General features: G+C 36.1%; 1 long non-coding RNA gene across 1 annotated transcript in view; it reads right to left on the bottom strand.

Moving 5' to 3' along the window:
* LOC139588446 (uncharacterized) overlaps positions 1-20,477 on the bottom strand; it is a 54,038-nt gene extending 33,561 nt beyond the window's left edge. The window contains exon 1 of the long non-coding RNA XR_011678676.1: positions 19,971-20,477. This is a non-coding gene — a long non-coding RNA (uncharacterized lncRNA). The remainder of the gene's footprint in view (positions 1-19,970) is intronic.
* Between the last annotated feature and the right edge of the window lie 4,872 nt (positions 20,478-25,349).

The raw sequence follows: 25,349 nt of genomic DNA, 5'->3' as shown, positions 1-25,349 counted from the left end.
CAGTTTTCAGAAGTTTCATAAATGTCTTCTGATTATTTTTCTTTTTACTCTGAAGTTTTATTGTAAATTTCACAGGGAATCCTGAGTCAGAAATAATCATTATTGTAATATATTAAATAATTTAAATTAATAAATTATTTAAAAAAATATTTACTAAAATATTATGTTTGATTCTTTAAGAGCATCAGTCCAAAACACTTCCATGCTGCAACTTGTATGAATATTTTGCTACTGCTTGTTGTTATAATACCTCATCCACAAAAATGCATGCCAGTGGTTTATTCCCCTGCTCAAAGAGTGAACACATATTCTCTCATCTTGTTTTCCCATTTCTGATTCAAAATTCTGAGTAAGTTTATTCACAGTTGTTTGTCAAATCACTTCCAACAAGACTGGGCACAACTTCCTACTCATTAGTACAGATGCAACCAATCATTAATTTTACCATTTTACTTGGAGCAAATGTACACTTATTTCAAAAATAATAATGAATTTGAAGGATTTATATTACAGAAGGAGTACAGTCAGTTCCAAAATAGGATCATAACTTTTATGCTTAATGACCTACTGAGATGCACGTGTTGTGCTTCCTTCCACTCATACATGTTGTCATGAATAACAGGCATTGCCTATATCAGTGCAATATTGTTGTTTCTCCACATTCCTTCAGAAGAATTTCTGTCTGGTGTACTGTATTTCTATTTTCTTTTCTCATACCTGTCAAGTAGCATATTCTAAAGTGTCACCACAGAACTAATAAGAGCTTTGCAACATGAACTCACAGACACCATTTGAAAACATCTAGTCCCAGACTACACAGATATTGACTGAATCACATTAGTTCAAAATTCAGAAAACTTAAAAAAACCCTTACAAGTAAAATCAAGCAACCTTCTCAAATCCATCTACAAATCAGCCAATCTCCTAACATTCAGGGGGAAACTATGGACTGCAGGACAAACCAACCCTAGAGTTTTCACAAGCAGAAGATGACTACCTTCCCACCAAGATTTTGAAGTAAGGTCTTCAGAGAGTTGTATTTCTAGTGGAGCCTCTATCCTGAAAGCTGTACAATGATGAGGCTCTTATAGCTTACAATTTACTTTTTTTCTTGTCCTTCCAGTTGCTGCTACTGACACAGACTGAAGAAAAGAATTTTTGTCTATAACAATTTCATAATAAATGATTTTTAGGAGACAAAGGCTTGTATCAAAGTTTACACCATATTTTATATTTCTTTTTTTAACTATTTTGTCAGTTCCATTAGAACTGCACCTTTCTTCCTGTTTTTCTCTCCATATGCATTCCTATGAGGCACACATTTAGTGTAAAGAATTGTGGAACAGTGATGTACCTGTGAGGATGAAGCAACAGTGGATAATATTCTGCAAAGTATGTATTTATGTATTTTTTGTTAACAGTTTGAGAAGTAAACATAAAGTTCTCTAAATGCAGCAACTCTTTTTAACACATAGAGTTAAAGGCTCTGTGCATCTGCAATGTCACTGATGAACTAGGACCCATGAATGCTTTCTTTGTGCTAGTAATAAATCTGCTACATAAGCTGCTGCAAAGCTCAATTAAGACAAAATATTCTTTTAAGACCTGAAACTTGTCCATCCTCCCCCTCCCCCAGTTTTAATCTGACAAGAAAACTCATAAGTTTTATGATATGCATCTGAGATCATTGAGTGATTACTGCCACCTAGTTAATTCTCAATGCAATGAATTACATACAATTAGTATAAATGAAGGACCAAGCTCTCAGCTGATGTATCTGACAGGAAATAATAAAAAATGGTAAAAACATTCAGTCACTTTTCCCATAGGAAAAAATTGCTTTCTGACATATATTTTTTTTTGTGCTTATCTAATCTGCTTTTACAGGCCCCAGTGCCTGGGATATACTCACATGTATGCTGAGCTTTCCCTCTGTAATATGGCACTTTCCAAAGTATTTTGCCTCCATGTTATGAGTACAGTCTCTGAATTCATGAAGAGAAGGAAGGAAAAACCCCTCTGTTAAATGCTGAGGATAGATTGTACCTTCATGGTCCACATGCCAAAGGGAATCACAAGGGGTAAGACAAGGATATCTCATTATAAGAGTGTCATTGCTCTGTGACTATATCCTCTTGATTAGAGTAGAAGCAAAACTCATCCCACCATTCATAACTTACTTTTGATACTCAGTTGTTTCTTTCTACCCCAATTTTTAACAACTCCAGTGCACACCTCCTTCTGAGAAGCTGCAGCAGTAAGAGAAGTGAGCAAGCCTGTGGTGCCTCTCTCAACTTTGTGAGGTCTCCAAACTGAAATTCTGTCAGAAGAGATCAGTCTATGAATTCTGCTTCTCTCTGTCTCAGCAGTATAGCCCAAGGCATCTGAAAGGGACCAAGTGTTATTTGGCCAAGGCCCTAAACTTCTAAAGAATACTTCGAACACAGAGCAGAACTGGGGAAGAAAAAGCTCTTTCCCACCAGAATTCAGCTTGTTTGGAACAGTGCCTTTGTCATCCCTTAAAAAATAAATAAATTATGCAGACTATCTGCCTTGCCCCCAGATCTTTTAGTCATGCCAAAAGCTGCTTTTGTGCAACCAGCTCTACTGTGTCAGTCCTGGAAAGGAGAGAAAGCTCCCAGAAGGACTGATGAGAACTCTGTTTGCTAATTGCCTTTCTGACTGGAGAAGAATGCAGCAAAAAATGATTATAAAGGAGAACAATGAAAAATTAGTTGCTTTGTCTAAATGCTTCCAGTTGTTGATAAATGCTCACTGTTTAGACTCACCAATTTTTTTTAGCCTGCAGCTGCAGAGCCAGTGTTCCTCGTTCCTTGCCATGAGTGTTGATCTGACTGTCTGCCAGATAATCACCAATTCCTGCTCTGCTGTCTGCTTCAGTTATTTTTTTAAGAGCATTTTTTCTCCTTTTCTTGAACCTGATGATCTCACACCGGAAATTCAGCTTTTTTTTTTCCCAAAGAAGAGGGTCTTTTGTGATGGCAACAGAGCACTCTTACAATCAGCTGGGAGTTTTCCTTACTTAGGCAAGAAAAAAAATAAGGTCAAGAATTGACAGAGTTCCAGCAGTGCTTAAACTCTAGCAGCACAAAAAAGCTATTTAAGGAGCAACAAAAAACTAAAGACACATTTACTCTGAGGTAATGGTGACATAATTTTTTGGAGAATAATTCCCAGTTATTTTAACCTATTTTTTCTTGCTGTATTCAGGACCAAAATGTGAATAGGATATAGATGTAAACTTTACATGGAGACAGTGTGTCTCACAAATCAGTGTAGAAACGTTCAGCACAAAAATGTCTCTTTACCTTGACAATAAAGGCCAGTTTGATAGTTTATTTTCTTTATTCCTACAATGAGCCCATTGAAAAACCTTCATCATTTTTATTCTGCTTCAATGCCTTACAGTTTTCTATCCCTTGTAAAGGAAATAAAGTTACTGAAGGCAGTTTGGAGACTCTGAATGAGATCTTGTTTTGAAGTTTCATAATGATTTCATGAATTTATTTTGTACTGCAAATTACAGTCTCTTGATTGCTAACATGAGACTTTCAGGTTTTTATTAGGATGTCTGTGGCCAAAAGACTGGCCAAATTTACTTTAGCCTTGATTCAGGTCTCAGCAGTGCCCTTACTTTATAAGTAAAAGATCCCTTTGTGATCAGAATATCTTTACCTTGCTAATCTAATTCTGTACTCCCATTTTTCATTTCCCAGTTGACTGCTCCATGTCCTCCTGCACAGATATTCTTGGAGAGAAGCTAGGGCATATAATATTTTAGGAAAGCAAACCTGCTTTTCACCACCATTTTGCCTGTTAAAAAGTACTTTCAATGCAGTTCCTAGAAACCAAGTGTTGCATAAAGCAGTGGAAATGGTCCAGTTTATTCAGTATGCCACTCCCTGTGCTATTGTATGCCTGAAGGAATATGTGACCCATTTCCCAGGATGTCAGAGAGAAAAGGTAAACCAAGGCTTCCAAACTGCTGTACCAGAATTTCTGAATTACCATTTTGGCCCATTTGTTGTTAGAGTGATCTCAAATTATCCTAGGTGGAAAGCAGAAAATGGTAATGAAGCTCAAATTTACCTCAGGTATCTTTAACTTCTGGAAAACTTTCTGCATCATCTAATTCATCTATAGAGATGATGAAGATACAAGGTGGAGGATTGGGATGGAGGGAGGGAGAGAGAGATGTAGATTAATAGAGATAGATATAGACAGATACCTGTAGAGATATGGATCTTCTACAGTCAGTGGAGCAGAGTTGTTCACATCCTGAGAACATTTCACTGTATTCAAACATCTCCTTTCAAATGTGATGAATGATCCTCTGCTGGCATCTGTATCTTCAGGGATCATAGTGTCAGACAGAATTATTTGCTTTAGCTGTCTAATATAGGGACAGAGAAAGTTGGGTGACAGGTATCACAAGATCCTGGATGTGAACAGTTGTTACAGAGCACAGATACTGGAGTTAATTTCCTGTTGTGCAGAAAAGCAGCTTTTGTGAGCCCATCACCTGTGTGGGCTTTGCAGTCCTTGCCAGGACCTGCTCTGCAGGTGAGGACATAAGGACAGGAGCCTTAGGGAGCTGGGGGCAGGAACATTCTAGCAGGTTTGTTGCATTACAGAGGATAAACAAACAGCTGAACATGGCTTTAGATGGCACAGAGCTCTTATATCACCATAAAACACTTCCCATTGGAGAGCCTGGGCAGCTCAGGTCTTCAATGGTGAAACCATTTAGATTATAAAGACAAATTTGTCAATAATGAAATTCTCCTCCTCTGGTTCAGGATGAGCTGCTGATTATACATGTCAGATTCCACTACTTATTCCTGAATTTATTCTTTTGTGTCTTCCTGCCCTGTCTCCACCTTTGGAGAATATGGTGCACATGAACAGAAATGTCTCTCTTCCAATCTTCTTTCCTTCCTTTTTCATGAAAATAAATGCAGCCTTGAATAGAGAAACATCTCCATTACCCTCCAGAAACATAAAAAAAGTCCAAGATTTTCAGTGAATGTAGTATTTCATGACAATTGTCATAATTGGCAGCATCTCTGCCTCTTTTAAAGGAACACAATGACTCCAGACATTCTCAGTTACAGCAGATTCTGATTTGAATTGCAACAATTACAAGTGTCCACTGGGTAGATCATCTTGTCCTTTTTGCTAATACATTATTGTTTGCTCTGAAATTTTCCTCAGTGTTTCACCCAGTCTAATTTTGCTACTCTTCTGGACAGAATATTTCATTATCAAATAGGACTATTGCTAATAAATGCAGCACTTAGTCCGCATTTCCTTGTGTTCTGTGGAATCCCATTTTTGTTCAAAAGCATTTATATTTCTCAATGCCACCATCATTAAATGTTCCTTCCTCCTCAGGAAACCATCAGCATTTTGCATGTTTTTTTAGAACTTGAGACAAATACCTGTCTGTTTCACAAATTTGGGCTGCAATTGTCATGCAATGTTCTTGCAAAGGTTCAGGTTTGAATACCATCCCCTCATTATGTCAAATATCATCCCTCATTATTTCAGCACATTTGGTCCTGAGATAAATTCCAGACACTCAAGAAAGAATGAAAATAAAAGAACTGAAGAAAATATTTGATCCATATTTTGGCAAAACTTCACATTTATTTTTAAATTAATAATCAGAAAACTGAGATGATAGGTCTTGGTTACTTAATGTTCATGATGCAGTTAGGACATTGGCTCTAAAAAATAATATTATTTAGTTCTCTTTTTTTCAATAATCATGAATTAATTAGACTTCAGTGTTTTGTATAATCTAGGAGCTGTATTTGAATTACCCTGGATATTTATTTGAAAAACCAAAACCACATTGATCTCCCAGTTCATGAATAAGATGGAACTAAAGTCTTAAGTCTTCCTTGAGAACAATAATCGCCACCCATTTATGATTCACATTTGCAAAATGAAACTAAAAAGTAAATTGTGAGAATGCAGAAATAAAGCAAGATCTGCTACATCTATTTTCTGCTATTTTTTTTTTCCTAAAGAAACAATCTTGATGTGATTTGTGTTCTCTGTGCAGATATCTGTCCAATTGTCTGCAGTGACTTTTGAACCCACTGGACAATTTTAGTCCAATCTGACAGAGGGATAAAGATAACAAAGTCATACTTCAACAAATTTTGTGGAAATTAACTAACTGTGAGAAATAAAGGCCAATTTCAGCCCTAAGTGAAGAAAGGTAAAATAAGCTTGCTTATCACACATTTTGTTTGTCAACAACCAACTGTTTAATCAGCTAATGCACAGCTTAGATGAGCCTGGACAGAAGACGAGCTAAGAGAGGACAATATAGGAACATAATAGGATTTTGAGTAGTTCAGTACCAGTACAGTAATTTAGAGCACACAGATCAATAGGAAACCACAGTTCTTTAGGTTGACTTCTTACAGAAAAATTTATTTTTCCCTAAATCAGCAAGTAAATCATGTGTTGCTTCTGCTTCTTTTCTCTTTCATTCCCAGCGCATTCCACTAATAAAGCAGTGAGAGGTGGACATCAGGGTCCAGAAAACTACCTAATAAATACCTAAAATCTCTACAAATGTGATCTTTGATATAGCCAGCTGATAACTGCCCTTAGCATAGGTTTAGTTTTTATTTTCAGTGCTTCAAATAATAAAGAATCAAGGTTTGAACATTAAGCAGATGAGTAGTTCTTTTTTACATTTAGAATAAGTAGCAAAAATTCATGCATGACTTGCGAACGGTAATCCTACAGATGTTAATTTACTTTTTGTTCTTCTAGTTAATTTTAATCATTTTATGCTATTCTTATGATGGACAATATGAAGACAAGTCTGTAAGAAAGAAGACTGGCTATCTTATTCCTGGCTTATGACACTGATTTGTTTTGCAATCATGAACAACTTGTTTTACCTTTGTTTCCCACTCTAGTCCTCATCAATCTCATTTCCTTATGAAAGCTGCTAAAAACAGAAATGTTCCACTAAACATTTGGATCCAATATAACTGAAAGAAAAAGGCTTTTGCTTGTGTTATAATGCTGTTTATCGTATCTTTGTTGCTATTATTACACAACTAATGCAATTACTGAAAAGAATATCCCACATCTCTATTTTGCTACCTTGGTAACGTGTATACAGGTAAAACCCTTCTGATGAAAAATTACCATAGACTTCTACCTCTACCATCTTTCATATTACAGAAAGACAGTGACAAAGTTTGGTGGTTTTTTATATACATGAAAGACCCTTTCATTCTAGATTTTTTTTATAGCAGGGGAAACTTGCTCTTCTTGACAAAGCCATCCAAGATTGAATATCCTATATTATATAGGATCTAAGTAACTCTAAAAATCATACAGACTATAGAAACATGTAAGTTTTGATTTTTAGCTGATATAACTAATTATATTTAGTTATTAACTATATTTTGTTTTGAATTTCAAAACAATTCATTGTAAAAATTTGTTAAAACCCACTTGTCCTAATCACTGGTCTTGAACCCCTTGCCATTTAATTGTAACTTTTTTACCAATTTGGCCCAATCAATAATTTTATTAAAGATAAAATTATGCTCAGTAGCTGAATATATTGAAGCTAAGACATTTAAACATGAATGTTCCTTTAAAACAAAACAGTTCATAATTTTGGATTAATATCACTGTTGCGCAAAGAATGTAGATAAGCATATTGAACAGGTTAGTAAATAATCTTCTATAAATGTTTTTGCTTGTTTGTTTGTTTGTTTGCTTGTTTTATTATGTGGGTTTCAAAGATCCAAACTAAACTTAAGTAAAATGTTGCTGACATGAGTTGGACACTTTTGCTTTGAGATATGATCCACCAAGGAACATTGTACATCCTGCTAGAACTTAGAGCCTAACCCAAGATTTAAAATCCACAAATCACTGGTGGTTAATCACAGGTGCTGTTAAACTTGGAAGGCATTTAATTTTCACAGCTGTTTAAATGCCAGGTGCTGTCTCATTCCCATTCTGCCTGGGCCTAGACACAGGCCAATTTCTACCAAACTTTTTTCTGTCCAAACAGAAAAGGGAGAAAAGAGAACTAGCATCTTTCCAAACTGAGTTTCCAAACTGACAAGAGTTCAGACAGCCTTAACCTCTGTTACATCATGCCCAAGCATGGAGTTTAGACACTGAGGGGTTCTGGTTAATGTGACCACCCCAAAATATGTAAATTTTTGAAAATCACAATGCTCTTTATGGTAAGTACCTAAGTATCCTAAGATACAAAGGTGCCTTTGAAAATCCTGTCCTATGAGTTCACTCTCTCTCCCCCTCCTCTCCCTCTTGTTCTCTCAGTTATTATATAATTCTTTTCTACTTTTTTCCCCTGTGTTGCGGCCATTTGTCAATTTTATTTCCCTCATTTCTGAGGCCTTTCTGAGTCTTCCAACTCATCCAGTTACCTAAGGAGCCAAACAGTATCCAGACAGTCATTGCCATCAAAGATGAAGTGAAGTACCCACTTAGTAGTGTTCTTCTAGGCTTCTCTATCAAAAATGAAGGTATTTAGTCCTTGATCTAAAATACCTTGATACCATTGACTTCAATGAAGTTAAATTTATTTGCACCAGCTGAAGATATACATCCAATTTCAATGGCTCATTGCAAGGACTCGTGACACAAAGGAATATTTTAGGTTTTAAAAGTCACACTTTTTTTAAGGCAGCTGATCAATGATTTGCAACAATGGAATTAATTGCTCTCATTCTTTTCACTTATGTAAGTCCCAAACAATTTGTATTATTGATCCAAGAAATGTTACGGTGATTTCTTCAGTGATTTGTTTGATTACGTGCTCCAGTGGCTGTCTATTCCAGTGATTATTGTTAGCACAGCCTTTTTCCCCAATGTTCATTTCATAGTACAATGATTACAGTTATTATCACTGCTACAATTATTGTTGTGAGCATCAAATTGGTTAACAGGTTCTATAAACACAATTTATTTTTTTTTTCCAATGAGGCAACACAAAATCACACTTTTTTCTATTCAAACTATCCTTATGTTTTATTAGATGTACTCTCATCAGTTTATTTCATTTTAAAAAAAAGGCATATAAAAGGATCCTGCACACTGATGACTTATGAGGACATCTGTGATGCTGAAGAAATCCCATTGCTGGGGTCAGACTCACCTCCAGAGGCTTTCTCATGATGAAGGAAGAATGGGTGCAGTTACACACTTCTCACTGCTGGTTTTCTCATCTGATAGAGCACTGGACTTTGGAAATATAATTTTATCCCAAAGGAAAGACACTAATTAGTGATTGCAGCACTATCTTTATAGGTGAGGGTAAGGGTTGAGAGTAGTTTACTTACTGTAGCATGACACTGACCAGGCAACAGATTCTTTCATTTGTAAGAAAATAAAGAAAAATTTCTTTTGTGTAAGCATTCTAAGGACTGTGGCCCTAGTAGCAAAAGCACCACAGAATATTTTTAATGCTTTTTCTGTGTCTGTTCATCTTCCCCCAAGCCATGAGAATTCTGATACATCTGCAGTATTTTTTCATGGCTGGTTTTACTCTGAGCTTCCAGGTCTACAGGAAATTTAATAAAGTGCTTTGTGTATGTTTATATTTTGAAATGTGCCTAACTAACAATGACACCCACGTAATTTAGAAATGTAGTAACTTCTTTGCTGCATTGATTTTGAAGGTCAAAGAGACACTGATGCCAGTTGGAGCTATTCTGATTCAGCTTGAGTTTTAGGGTTGTGTTCAGATCAGGTTTTATTTTATCTGATCCAATTCACCTACTATCCCTGCTGAAGATACAATTTCAGGAAGACAGGACTGTGTCTTTACAGATCAAAGACAGCCAGAAAAAAAAAAACCCAAAACAGAGTACTGGGGAATGGAAAGTACAGGAAAGAATAGACTCTTCTTGCTGACACAATTAAATAGAAGACAGTTATTGAACCATTTAATGTGTCTCACCTCTCTGCATGAAAAAGCCATAAATAATGTAAGGAGAGGGATTACTTTTCTTTACAGCACCTGCACAATGATATGTGTTGAAAATGACATACACAAGTCCCCATCTGTGAATAAAGTTCTAGTTAGATGTTAAGTTCATGAACAAATCACTTCACTAACTTCTGTGGACAGCTTCCTGACAGAGAAGGGGAAAAGGAATAAGAGCAGATGTTTTTTATTAGAATCTGCTATACACAGACAGAAAAACAGTATCTGTGATGCCTGTGGTTGCTCTCTGAGATCTGGGTGCCTTTAGTATGGGAAGAGGCCAATTACAAGCTGCTAACTGGCTGAGTGTTTTCAGATGATGCTTGTGATGAAAAGAAAGCTCAAATGCCAGAGAAGTGAGATGACTCTTAGTTCAGAAAATGGGGAATTTTCCAAAGATGCTGGCTAAGGGGCAACTAACCTTGCAGGCACCTACATTCATCCTGTAAGTCTGCTTGCAGCAAATATAGCAAGTCCATCACCACAAATTTGCTAATATTTCCAACATATATTGACCTTCCCCCAGCGCCATGAGAGTCCTTGGAATAGAATTTATCCAGGATCTTCACAATCTCTTAGTCTTTCAAGTCCATAAGAAAACTTATTGAGCCACTCTGTGTACATCCCTGAATTTTCCCCTAGCACCATGGAGTGGGTGATGCTAGTCTACAGTACACAGCAAGCAGTCAGCATGACATTAGAGCTCAAGGAGCTATTGACATCTGTAATACAGTGGAACTGTTAGTGAATCCCTTCACTCTGGTGTCATATTTTAAAGCTTTCTAATTTTTTTTTCCAGTCTGTGAAGTGCTTCCACAAAACTGATGTATGATCTTGGGAAAACAGAAACTCAATCTGCACTGATTTACACCATCAAGACAATGAAACCACTGTGAAAACAGAGTACTGTTTTTTTAGTACTAGCTCTTCTGGACGTTACTTGTAAAAATATTTTCTAATGGCTTCATCTGACAAGAGAAATTTTAAAAAATCCTGAATAGTATTAAAAGACCTCATATACCAAAGTTTTCTTTCTCTCACTAAGATTCCACTTGTTATACACCTACCTCCACACAGTCAGTGGCTTCTGTGTTGAAAAGCATGTAAAAAACATTTAAAGAAACACTATCAGCATTTCTGATATTTTCAAAGCCATTACAACACTTGAATCAACCTTCCAAATATTTCAGCTAATGTATTCTAAGTATCCCTCTGAGTCCTAAAAAATCAGAATCATAAAAAGGGTATTTATTATCGAGATCCCCTTGCTCTCCATATGACCCTCCAAGCACATTTCCCACTATAACTTTCATCACTTCTTTTGTCTTTCCAAGCTCATTCATGTTCCTTTCTAGACTATCTCAAGGATATATTTCTTATGATTGAAGGATGGAAAGATTGATACCACTTTTCATGTACCGGGGGGGAAAAAGCCAGCACTACGAAAAGGGCTACAGGTCATTAAGCTCCTATAAGATTTATTGTCAGAAGCTCTGTTAGAGATCAGACAAGCCTTGAAATGAAGCAGAAAGCCTTGAGATACAACCTATTCTGGGCAGGGCCTAGAAATGGAAGGACATTGCCACTGAGAAAAAGTTATTCACTTATTTTTGAGAATTGATTTGTGCTCACTTTGCGATTACACTTGGGTTTTATGAACTGGCTGACTCTTCTAATACACAACCAACTAGTTTAGTGTATTCTTGTCTCATATTTCCTGTCTGAGGAACCAGAGGGTCACAGTTATGTGTCTGGAAGAAACAATTACACATTCATGCTAGATGTCTGGCTGATGCACTGGCTATGGTTTGTGGTCTAACAGTATGAAGGTGGTAAAATTAGGAAAATTAGTAGATGGTGCTGGAATGCACTTTGACAAAGAGAGTTGAAAATTTCATGGGCTTATTAGCAAGGTCTGTACCTCTAATGGGGTCCTGGCAGGGGGATCTCATTCAGAGAGAGTTTTCAGGTGAGAAAAAGACCATCCTGGCACTAGAAGGACTTTTACCTTCCTCCAGTAGGCAAACCAGTGCTCCTACTCTATCTGCAACCAACTAATGACCAGAGTACTGGAGTAAGGATTTCTAGGAAGCCAGAGGGGAGAGAGTGTTGTCTTAGTGTGCAAGGGAAAGACAGCTAAATATGAAAACCATAGAAACTAAAGCAGCCAGCTATAAATGAACAAATGCAGCTATCAGTAACAAGAGGAGACTACAAACTTAGGATAGAAAAGAGAGAAACTGCAAGACTCATTCAAAAATTGCTTGGGAAAATGGCTAAATTTGATGAACTGGGGAGACAGAAAAATGTGTTCCATTCCTTTGAAGGCACAGAATTGTTGACACTTCCCAGTCAGGGACAGAAATTTCTTGCTGAAAATCTGTCTCTACTCCACCTGACCAGATGCAGAACAGAAAGCAACAAATGCTGCTGCACTGAATAAGTCCCAAAGGACATCAAAGCCCAAACACTGGGACCAAGGGAAAGAGAGGAGTCCAACTGTCTGACCTTGCAGGCCATTTACCAAATCAGAATCTATAAATAGGCTAATTCTGATATAATCACATGCATAAACATATCCTCCCAAGCAGCTGACACACATCCCTCAGTGATGTTTTTGTTCACCTAAGACATTATTCACACACTACAATTTGATACCTGCTTGGGCAAGCAGCCAGCATAAAGGTACTTGTACAGTCAGGGAAAAAGAAGACTCACTGTAATGTATGATCAAGGTGTATGCTGGGCAATTATGCTATTTTATGTACATTTACATGTGTCTGTGTCTATTTGTAAGGTTTTTTTACTTTTCTTTAACTCTGTTATGATATCTTTTAAGAGTAATGTACTGGATTACTGTTAACTGATAAGTGTGAGATTCATCCAAAGGTCAAAATAAGCAACAACAATTTTATAGCCTGACTTCTTGTATGATTGCAGAAATCGAAGAATCAGGGACAGCAAGACCTATGCTTGGCCCAAGTCAGACAATACTTTCTAGTTCTGTTACTGTCTTGACATCCCTGATCTTTTCCACTTAATTATTTTATCCCCATTGTGAGTTTTCTCACCTGTGCAAAAATAAAATAACTTTGCATAAAGCCACAAAAAGAGACCCAAAGTGATTGTTAAGGGAGAGAGTGGAAAAGGGCAGTGTAAGGAGTGGGGATACTAAAGAAAAGAACTCAGTAGGACTTTAGTACCTCAAATAAAAAAAACTATGTTATTATTGTTGCCCTTCATCCCTGTGGTTCTTTACTATAATGTAAGTGATTGCTACCAAGCCTGAGGAAGTATCAGTGATGATTTATCTTTCACAATTTATATATCTGTAGCAAAATAAATTTAATTCGATTATTTTCAGAGTTAAGTCCCTTGTCTTGGAAGAATATCCCTATCTTCAGTAAAACTGCTCTCACTAAAACCTTCCCTCAAGTCTGTTTTCAAGCTAATATTAAGTCCATTTCACCCTTTAGCAAACCACAGAAAGAGACAGAAGAGATGTTTACTACAATTCAAGAAATTGAAGAATGCTGAAATCTAACCTGCAAACAACCTTTCCACTTTCACAGCTAAGTGTTACAACTCCCCTTTATTTCTTGACAGCCTGCATTCTTGGGTCCCAGGTGTAAATACTTTGGAAATCTGAGATACAAGGCTTTCAACTGTATGCTGAAAGCTGTAAATATCAGGCACAATTTCCTTTTATTTTAATGAGTGTGTTGTCATGGAAACTTTGCAGTGGACTCTGGGCTTCATACTTGAAACTCTTGAGGTTTCTGGCAGTTCCCTGATGGGTCCTGTCAACTGCTCATTCACAGGAAGTGATAATAAAAATTCACTTTCCTATTCAGTGAACCTTGAACGAACTGAAGGAGAACAACCTCAAATCCACTTTCCTCCTCTCACTCCAAATTTCATATGCATGACTGATAGTATGCTACTTAACCCTTTCAATAACTGTGTAAACAGCTGAGATGAGTAACAGTTGAAACCATCTCTTGTTGCATGATCTTGAAATAAATTTTATTTTTTCATTAAACAGGTATTTAACCTGACTTCTTAAACATTTATAAATGTTGACCTCTAAGTGAGGTTGGAGATTAAAAAGGTGAACAGTTTTAAGCAGAACAATTTTTTTCTTTCCAGGTTTTTTTCTTGATTTAGAACAGTTTAAAGTAATGGCAGAATGAAGATAATTTCTTATTTTCTGATTTTTAATATATTTTATTTTGTAAATGTCTTACACAGGTATGTCATGTTAGTGAATGAAAGACAATAAAAAGTCCTAAGCATCCTTTTCCAATTCACAATGATGTATTTTTCAGCAGGATTCCTACATTCAGAAAGTTCTCCTGCTGTAAAACACCTTACCATTATGAAACTACCATTTGAGAACTATTTCTTCAAGACTTCTTTTGCTGCTGAGGGACAGTTCCTGAAATTTGTCCTGAACATGATCACCAAAATGCCTGCAGTTAATTAGGCATCTATGCTCCTATGCTGCTGTTCATCCATTTGCTCTTGGTTTTCATATTTCCCAATTTCACAGCTATTACATTTCAATGGATTGACCCAAATTCTGTATATTGAAATAACTTGTCCCTCCCATGGCTGACTTTAGATGTGTCTGCAAGGCAAAGAACTGAAGCAGGTGATACTGGGTGTTTAATGGCATGCATTATTGAGTTTCAGTAACCACTCCAGTAGCATCCCTGCATATGTCCAGCCTCCCTGGAAGATTAATGACCAACACATAGCATCTAAGTTGCTGTGCTCTCACTGTTGGCTGTCAGGTCTCCACTTGGCTGCACAGTCAGTTTCTTAGATTAAGAAATCATTAATCATGTTCCCCAAATGTTGATTTCATTGAGAGGAACCCCAAAAACACAAAAGCAAACAAAAAAATCCCCCAGCAGTTCTAGCTCCTATCCACCAATACAATAAACAGGACAGAAAGCAGAATTGCTCACTCATTGCTGTAAATTCTACTTAATCCTTCTGGGAAGTTTTGTATGATTAAATATTTAGAAACCACAGCTTCAACCATTTAGAAGGGATCAGATAACAAAAGGAGGAAGGAAAATGAAGAGGTATTAGTTGTCACCAACAACTCATAAGCAGTGCTTACAGATTATGTTCATATAGATACAATCTTAAATAGGCTCAGATTTAGTGCTGATTTTGTCTGTTCATTTACACAAGAAATCAGGATTACTACATCTGTAGATGCTTGTATGAAGTGCATGTAAAATGAAAAAAAACCCACATATACACATTGTTTTAAGGAATTTCATTGTTAGACAGATATAGCAGATTTGCTGCCTGAAGCATTGTTGATCAAGAGGAAGAAATAAAATAGTGACACAAAAATATGAGATACAGCAACCTGGTACGGAGGTGCAGGAGCCTCTAGTCTTAGTGAAGTCCACTGTAGGACTCAATAGCAACAGAACAAGATCTTGGTGAAGGTAAGCTTAGGTAAAATGTAAGAAAGAAGATAAAAATACTTGAAATTAAGAATTCACCAGTAGATGTATGCATTTTTTCTACTAGAATTTTAAGTATCTATATTGCCTGTGATTCCAAAAGGTGTTTGCTAGATAATGCATCACTATCATTCTTGAAGGCAGATTCAGAGGAAATACTATGGTCATGTGTGGGCAACACTGACTACATGAATTGGTCTCTTCTGATGTTAAAGTCCAAGAAAGTGATTATCATTGTGTGAATGGCAAAATCTGCAAATCCCTTCTCCAATCCATAGCACCAAAAATTCATGCTCAAGTGGCTGGTAAACTGCTGGATTAATGTTTACTGTTATCACTCTCTTTCAGCAAGTGTGACTTTCCAGCAGGTGCTTTTGTTTTTAATATTGTCTCAAAATATATTAATGCCTAATTGATTTCAGTTCAGGCACAGGGACTGTGCCTGCAGCACTGTTTCTCTAGGTAACTGTAGACCTTTCCTAGGTCAATAGCCAAAACTGACCCAATGTCTCACTTTGGCTAGGAAGAGTATCATATTGCCTTACAGATATCTAAGTAGAAAATGCATAAAAGCAGAAAAATAAATTCATTCACATAATTCACATGATAAATATGCATACTGTTTAACATTTCTGCTTGAGATTTCCATACTGACCATTGGCAGAAATTCTTTTCACTTAGAAAAATTATTCAAACAATGATCAGTTGCGCTGAATGAATAATTTCTGATTTCAGATACTCTCTTTCTAGAACACTACCATTTTAGAGGTTGTGTTTGCCATTTGACAGCGCAGCTCTTTCTTCATGTGAAACTACTTTGTGATGGAGGAAGAATTTGCATTTTGTCTTTACACATTGTGAGTATTCCCATTGACTTCAAATGGCCTTGAAATCAATGGAGCTGTCACATACATAAGTCATCACAGTGTCAGCCAGACCTTTAAACAGCAACCACCACATCTAGCTACTTCTGCAGAAGAATTTGGTCATTTACATATGGCACTTTTGAACCCACAGATGTCATACTATCATCAGAGGTTAGAAGAGGGGTTGGGAGAGAAATTAAACAATTCTGTGTCTCCATAGGACCCACTATGAAATTTAGTCTGCTTTCTGTTTCTTCAAATGAACAGCATTATAGTGAAGTTATTAGTAAGCTTAAAGATCATTCAAATTAGGCTCAGTCTGGTAATAAAACAGGATAGAAAATATAGAAAGCATGGACCCTTACTTATTTGTGATCATACATCTCAGACACTTGTCCTTCAAACTGTTTATATGGTAGTTTCACAATCTCATCAGGCTTCTACTACATGCATGAAAATAAAACAATTGTTATGGCAACATGCTGAGACAGTATTTATAGTGCTTCACATAAACAAACAGATTGACAAACAATAGGAAGAAAAAGGACATTAAATTACCTCAACTGAAGAGAAAAAACAAACATATAATGAAGTGGAAAATTATGCCACTAAAATTTGCTCATGATACAGGTGTCTCTGCCAGTTATTACTGAAGTCACTCTATTTGCTGCATAAATATATGCAATATACATAGTTTAAAATTGTTTCAAACATCCAGTTTTATTTTCAATATTAACAGAGAGACTGAGAGAAGGATGGGTGGCTAAATTCATGTAAGGTGAGATAAAGCTATTTCATTATGGAAAAGGGTGTCATAATAGTAATACATAAAAATCAAGACAGAGAGGTGGATGAATAGTTGTAATAAATCATTCTGACATTAGTTAATATTACTCTGAAGAATTATGTGATTAAGCCTGGAAAAATAAAGGAAAATATATATTTATGTTCATTCACACAAAAGTGTTTTGAGCAAATGAAAAGTAAAAAAATCCCAGCAATTAACAGGGTAATTAGAGTATTATAAACTGGTGGCAAGAAAATGGGGTTTTAAGTTCAACCACCTACTAGATGAACTCCTTATCTCTTTGGTTAGGTAACAGAAGGGAATAAGAACCTATTTTGCCATACATACATGTGTAATCTGATTACATGTAATTAGGATGGCATCCTCTGGACAAGATTACATTACTGAAATCTGAAAAAAAAATTCAATAAGCAGTCTAATTGGACAGTGTGTTATATAAAATTTGGGCAACTTTGAAATCAGGATGGATAACTTAGATATGACAAAAAAATCTGGTTCTGGGGTTTTACATTTTGAGTTAGCAATAATAGACAGAAAACAGCAGAAATAATACATGTATATATCCACTGGCCATACAAGTTAGACAAACACTAATAACTTTAGTTAAACTAAGAAATTTTTCTTTTTACAACTATACAGAAATTTAGAAAGATGATATCAGATCTTGAGTTTTTTATGTAAGCATTTTAAGCCACATTTATTCAATGCTGCCATATTTACTTTACTTAGAATTAACACTGCATGATGCTGTTTAGTGTGGAGGAATACACTCAGAGCAGGAACTTCTGTGTGCAGCTGCAGAGAGAGATGCAGGCTGAGCTTTGGGGACAGGAGCCTAAGCCTGAGCCCAGACTTTGTCACCCTTTCCCTGTATGGGTATAAAAATCCATGGGGATTCCTTTGTTCAGGGCCCCTTGTCAAAGTCACTCAGCTGAAGCTCTTATTTTGTTATTTAGTTATTGCACCATGACTAAATTAAGTATCTGAATATCTAAGACTATGCTCTGGGAAACCAGGGGTGGAGTCAGTAAGGAGACCAGGTCTGACCGAGTGTGAGGTGTGCCGGTGTAAAAGGAGTTCAATCCGAAATCACTGCCTGGAGGTGGTGCAAGAGTAACCACCAGAGTAGATGATGGGGCAGGGAAGTTCCCTTTACATTAGCAGAACAGATCTCAGGATCCTTTATATGACCTGAATGATTTAAACACACGAATGGAAGACTTGTCCTGCTACTTTTCTTTGTGGCAACTGAACAAAAATCTCTATGTTTTGCATTCAGGCATGCCAGCTCATCTAAAACAGCAATTTAAAGACAAATTCCCGTCCCAGAAACTGAGGCAAATCTTGATCTGAAATGTTTGCACTTGGCATTGGGCATGCTGCTGGCTGACACCTAACTTTAACTAAAACTCACACTGCTTTAACACTGCCAGTTTTGTGTAACCAGATTGGAAGAGCAAGAAGTTCTCTGTCCCAGGTGCCTTTGTGTGTGTCCCCACGCCCCGGCACGGCTGAGCTGGCACTGCAGGGCGGCACTGCCACCAAGATCACTGAACTCACCTGGCCTGAAAGTAAAAGGGTTTTCCCTCGGGGTGTTTTTGGCCTGCATTGGTTCACTGTTTCAGCCAAGAGTCCAACCTCATGAAAGCTTATGTTAGCACAGCAGAGGAGATCAAGAGGTTGTCACTGCTGTCATCATGGAAGCTGACATACCATGTGACTACAATTTGAGGGGAGCACTATACAGTGTTTTCCCATATGAAACTGATATCATACCACATTAAATATTCTGTATCTACAACAAAACTACATTTTTGACCACTGTAGTCAATGGGAACCAGATTTTCACTGCCCATAGCAAACATCTGCTAATGGTAATAATCTGCAAACAACAAAAAAAACCCTAATTTAAAAAAGTTAAGTGAAATACATTGAAAATCCTTTCTTACAAGGAAAATAAAATGTTTAATATAAAAAAATTAAATTAATAAATGTTTTTCCAGGATTTATTTTAAAAACTCCTATTTCAAATCATTGGCATATGACTGAAAATTTAAATATGTCAATTATCCTACATTTCTTTATACTGGTGGAGATCAAAAAGTGTACCAAGCATTCCAGAAAGTAAACATTAATCTAATCCTAATTTAGGGTACCTAATTCTAATTTAAGGTATTTTATTATATTCCAAAAGGCTAATGGAAAAATCTGGCCTGGGAATCATCTAAAAAGTCAGGAAAAATAAGTATTTACTTAAGGCCAGTCAGAATGCTTATTTCAAAAGTATATCTTGTCAAACCAGCATGATTTCTCAGCTGTTCATTGTGAAGCAAAGTGCCTGACAAAGATTTTTCCCATTCAGTCTTTTTATTTCCATCTGCCTCTGAATTGCATAACATAAGCTGTCAGGAGCAATGGAGTTTAACTTTCTACTGCATGACACATTTTTTTTTTTTAAGCTCTGTACAAAATAAGCAAGAAATACATTGAACAGATTATGAATTGGCTATAGGTATATTTCAGTGAGAGAATTCTGTTTAATGGTGATCAGTACTCTATGTTATTTGGCACCTCTGTCATTGATCAAGAATTAAACACAGTATTGATTCTAGTCTATTTTGCAAAGTCATTCAGTAAGAATGGATAATTAGTGGACCAAGACAACCACAGAAAGCATTTCTGCATTGCTTAGTAAATTCACAGAATTAATTTACCACTAAATACAAAGTAAAACACCACTAAATACAAAGTAAAAAATCTACAAAGATGTGACTACTTACAGAATGATGGACTAAATCCTGGAAAGCTGAGATTCAGCTGGGAAGTGCTGGATGAGCAATTTGACATTCATTTTCAGTGGTTTGCATAACAGTCTTCTGCAATGGCAAAAAAAAAGCATACTTTAACACTGCAGAATCAGTTAAGGCTAGCATTTTCTAGCTAGCTATTTTTTAAAAATGACATTATCAAATTGTTCAGAAAATAAGCTATAAACATATTTAAAGGTGGAGAAAATGTCTTTCTGTGAGAGACTGTAAGACGTCCTTCTGTTTGCTTTATAAAAATGCAGACAGAAAGGGAATTTGAATGCATTGTATAAAACCTTCTTGTGGAGAAATTCTTTGAAGAGTGTCCAATCCAGTGGCAAAAAACTGAAACCAGAAAAATTTAAATGAGAAATTATAAGCACTCTTCTAACATTGGCAGGAATAAGTTAAAGAAAACTATCGAGAGAAAAGGTTTGTTTCATAACTGTTGATATGTCTGGATGGAAAGTTCAACTCAAAAAAACCAAGTTATAGATCAGCTTTATCCCTGATTAAGCCCAGAGCACGCCCTACTGGGTGAAATCCCTCCATCTGACATATCAAGGTAAAATGCATGATCTAGTGTTTCCTTTTTGCTTTAAGCTGTTAAAATGCCTGCTCTCAGTGCCTGGGGGCTTTTACGTGCCATCACCCAACCACAAAAAACCTATTGTCCTGTGTTAACTGAACTGCTATATTTAACATTGTTTTCAGTATTATTGTTAACAAGGTACAGGTCTTAGATAACTTTCAGTAAAAAGAAACATCTGTAGCCTCTTACACTGGAGATCAGAGGTTGTCGGTAGACAAAAGAAAGGTTTGTTATCAGGCTTATATTTTCACTATATTCTCTGATTTAGAAGACCTTGACATTTTATTCTTGAAAGGAATGACATTATAACCTCCTTTTTCATTAATAAAACTCTAGAGATTCCAATATTAGCATGGTTTTCCCATGTAGTTTTCTGGAACAGACTCCTCTTGCCTTAGTGGGAGGGGAATTTGCACACATATATATCTATCTCTACTCTGTCATGCCATTCCCAATTCTATTTTTTTCCTAATGTTTAAGATTTTCTTAAAAGGACAGTAGTTCTAGAAAGCAACATGTGTGTTATATTTAACAATTTAAGCATGGTATACTTTATACAGTACAAATAGACAAATTTGTGTTTTAAAACACCTATATTGTACAGCCAAGGCCTTTAACACTTGTGCTCTAGAAACCGCCTGTCACTAAAATACCAGTCAAATGGTGCTTAAATTAGCCTCAGAAAGATTTTAGGCTGCACAATGACTCAAGGCATGAAGTCTTGCCGTGTTTGGATTTGGGTTTGTGGCTCTGGTCCTGGAATCCACCCAGAAGAGACTGTACAACACAGACCATGAAGGCTGGGGTGGGACATGGGAATGGGACCATCACAGCTAACACAAAGAGCAGAGGGTCAAATTGGTCAGAACAATTATTAAAGAGTATGAACAATGAAATTCCTGCAGTTTTTCTCACATACTAGACTGGGCTGTCTGTCTGATAGTCTTTTTTGAACATGAGTTTCCAAGCCCTTCCTCTGGCAGGGATGACCAGCACCCTTCTCTCCATCGGGTGTCCAAGGAGGAGCTGGGGGAAGTGTCTCTGCTTCCCTCTTGAATTAAAAGGTTCAATGCCACCCACCACTGATTACACTGCAGGAAAAATTGCAAGATTTCAGATAGGATTCAGGAGCACAAAAGGAGATGACTGACACCTCCTAATGCAGATTCCACCAGATGGGAAAAGACCTTGATCAAGAGGGCTGAACTAGAGGAACATATGTCTAGAAATATAAATCTTGGCATGAAGTATAAGATATTTTGGACAGGCAGTACAGCAAACTCTTACTTGATGATTCTTAGACTTCAAAGCCCTTATGGTGTTAAATTTGAGACCTCATGCATCTTGCATTTATGAATTGTTATTACAGTTGTGTCCCAACTCGCCACATTCTCTTTTTTAGGTGTACTACTTAGTTTCAGCTGTAGTATAAGCCTGGGCTCTTTCCAAAATCTAGTGACACCCACATTGTTCCAGTAAGAATTCAGACTGGGTAATTTGCACTGACAGACAAGATTTCTGGCATTCTTGTCTCCCTCATACTGTCAAAAAGGCAAATAAGATACAGGAGAAGGTCCAGGGCATGCCAAGGTCCATTCACACTTCGAATGAGCATATCACAGAGCATCTGCAATGTCCCTAAGGCCTTCCCTTCCCTTCCTCTTTTTTCTCCTAGATGGTGATGAGGAAAACAGATTTTGAAAACACCTGGAAGCGTGAATTCACACAATGAATAAGTGCTTTTATAACCCTTTAAGCAAAGCAGATTGACAGCTTACTGAAAAAGAAGCACTTCTAAACACAATGCTTCATTAACCAGCTAAAATGAAAACTTCTTTCTGCAAATAAAGTGGCATCTTCTTGAGAATTATATTCTAGGAAAATGCTGCAGCTGACATTGTGAAAAGTGACAAAATATTTTGCCTGAAAAAATCTTGATAACATTTCATTTTATGTTTCAGAGATTTATACTCATGGATTCATATTTTCAAGGCCAGAAGGCCCCATTAGAAGCCTTGGATGACACACATCTTTGAATTACAACTCCTTATTCTTGTACTGTTTTTAACAATTTCTGTTCTGCCTAACTCTTATCTTTCAAAGAGGTGTCAAGTCTTGAGCAGAAGAAGTAGGGATGTTATTTCATTTCTTTTTTGTTTTCCAATTTGCTTTGAAATACTTGCGACCAACTTCTTACCTTGAAACCAGTATTTTTTATGGATATTTGGAATATTTAAAATACTTGAAAACAAACTGTACAGGTTAAATAGTTATTGAAAAAGTAACTAATTTTTAAAATCTGAAGGGTTAGAGGCTATGAAAATGTTAGCCAGATGAAAATGTCATTTCAATGACATTTTTGCAAAGCAGAAACTCAGTAAATATATATGGAGACTATACTTGAATTAAAACCATTTGCACATCTAGTCAGACTTGGGGAGTTGGATTCACTTTGTTATAGATATTTTAAAATGAAGACAGATAACTGATGAACTAGTTGTTCAGACAGACCACCTTCACCCTATGGGTGTACAAAACTGCATAGCACATCAGATTCCCAGCTGTAGGTACACACCAAAATCTAACACATGCCTTCCTTGGTGATACCTTAAATTAGTCTAAGGTGACACTACAAACTCAATCCCTTGGCTGCATAAAGAGTTTTACAGCTGCACATGCAGACACTTGGTTTGTTTCTTTCAAATTTTCATCTTATAAGGGAAATTAGTCAAGCATATGCTTGTTTTTGCCAAATAGGCACAAAACTTTATTCATATGAAACAAAGATGCAACTGAATAGCAACTAAACTAAACTTGTGAACTGAATATGGATCTTGAAGAAAACTATAATGAAACTTCTACAGACCTGCAGTTAGACTAGATGTAGCTAAAGATTTTTTAGCAGTTAAAATACTCAAGCACAATTTTGAGATTCTCTTTATTTTTTCCTCTAATATCCATCTCATGAGATACTCAAATGCTTAATTGATGTGATAATGTAATTCATATATCTTTGTCTGTAGGTTAGGTTTAATGCAATAAAGGAATGCTAATAATTCCAGAAATGTTTCGGATAACTTCCTTACTGGTCTTAATGGATGGCTTTAAATGTGACAATAAAGGAAAGGTTTACAATAGCTGCTTTCATATGACTTAAATACTTCATGGAATTCATCCGGGATATGTAATGCAAGGAATTTCTGTGCTGCCCTTCTAGCGTTCAATGGAATGAACAAACGGAAAAATACTTACCAAGAAAAATGCATAGTCACAACCCACCAATATATTTAACTAGTCTCTGCCCAATAGTAGATTTTTATCTTTTTCATGACAGATGAAATTAGACTCTGAAAAGAACTATTAAATAATTTCTCCCATATGTTAATATACCAGCAGAGTCAAATATAGCTGTGTTTTCTCTATCTTTACTATTAGCTTTCCATTCACTTAGGTTTTTCCCACATTAAGGATGTTCTGAGGTTTCATTAAAAAGCTATTTTCCAGAAAGTTTTTTCTGTTTGTGCTCCTATATTACCAGTAATATCAAAATAAGGAGGACGCGTGGTAAGAATTTAAAATTAATGTATCAGGACTTGGTAGACAAGTGCTTTCTCACACCCAATACTGGGAATTTTACTTTAAAAATTATTTATGAGTAATACATTCAGGAATAAAGGTAAGAATAATTATATTTCCTGAACACAAACCAGTGGGTTAACTACTTAGCAAAGTATCTAGTAATCCTTTAACCACACTTTCTAAGCCATAGGAAACATGCAAAGTTTTACAGAGTAATACACTTGATCCAGTTTACACTTGAATGAGTTTACAGTGTTTAAGGTATACATCAGATTTATCTAAAAGAAGATGAACTGCTAGAAAAAAGTACAATTTTAGTAAAATGTATTGCACTAGAAATGCATTTAATGTCTCTGCAAATGTGCAAAGAAACAATGAGCCTCATAGATATGATAGATATGATTTCAATTTTTCTGTCTACCAGAATGAAAGATTCACCAGATTCTTATTTATAATCATGGGATGCACACAGGAGAAAAAAAAAGTAATCTCAAAAAGCTTCTACCTGACATGATACCACCACAAATCAATTGAAAATCATTGCTTATGCCTTCTTCCTCTGAATTAAAATCAATAACAAAAAGATATTGGTAAAAACTGTAATTGCAGTTTCTTTAGTAGGGAAACAAGGTTTAGGAAATTCAGTTTTCATAGTTTATAAACCTACATATTGTGGGGGAGAGCCTTAGCAAACAATTGCCCAGGATAATAGATTGCTTTGCCCAATAGATTGTCCAGTTTAAAGAAAAAGCAAAGTCTGCAATTTTTTATACCTAAGATTTTAACAATGATCTCAAGTTTAGTATTATGTTTAGAACATAGAAAATACAATCATATGGAAAGGATTAGTATTTAACATTGTAAGTTACTTTTATCACATATTCATTGTTTTATACACTACTTGTTTTCATTAGATAATAAAATCAAAGGAAGTCAAAAAAACCACATCAGGCAAAATTTCTCAGGTAATTCAGGCATTACAGTCTATGCATATGCAATTATTGCAGTTATATGAACAAATCAGATAACTATATACATAGACACAGTGAATTATGCACACTTGCAGATACAATTATGCTGTCTCTATATCTGTTAAGATAATTGCCTACATGTAGAAAATATGCATGCAATTGTATTTGCATTTTAAACAGGCATACCTGTGGCTAAATAGTCATAAAATC

The sequence above is a fragment of the Agelaius tricolor genome, unplaced genomic scaffold (assembly GCF_023055355.1).
Source record: "Agelaius tricolor isolate 1412-34295 unplaced genomic scaffold, bAgeTri1.0.p SCAF_3, whole genome shotgun sequence".
In the NCBI taxonomy this organism is placed as follows: Eukaryota; Metazoa; Chordata; class Aves; order Passeriformes; family Icteridae; genus Agelaius; species Agelaius tricolor.
The sequence above is the reverse complement of the archived record's forward strand: the minus strand, read 5'-3'. Positions and strand labels throughout refer to the sequence as shown.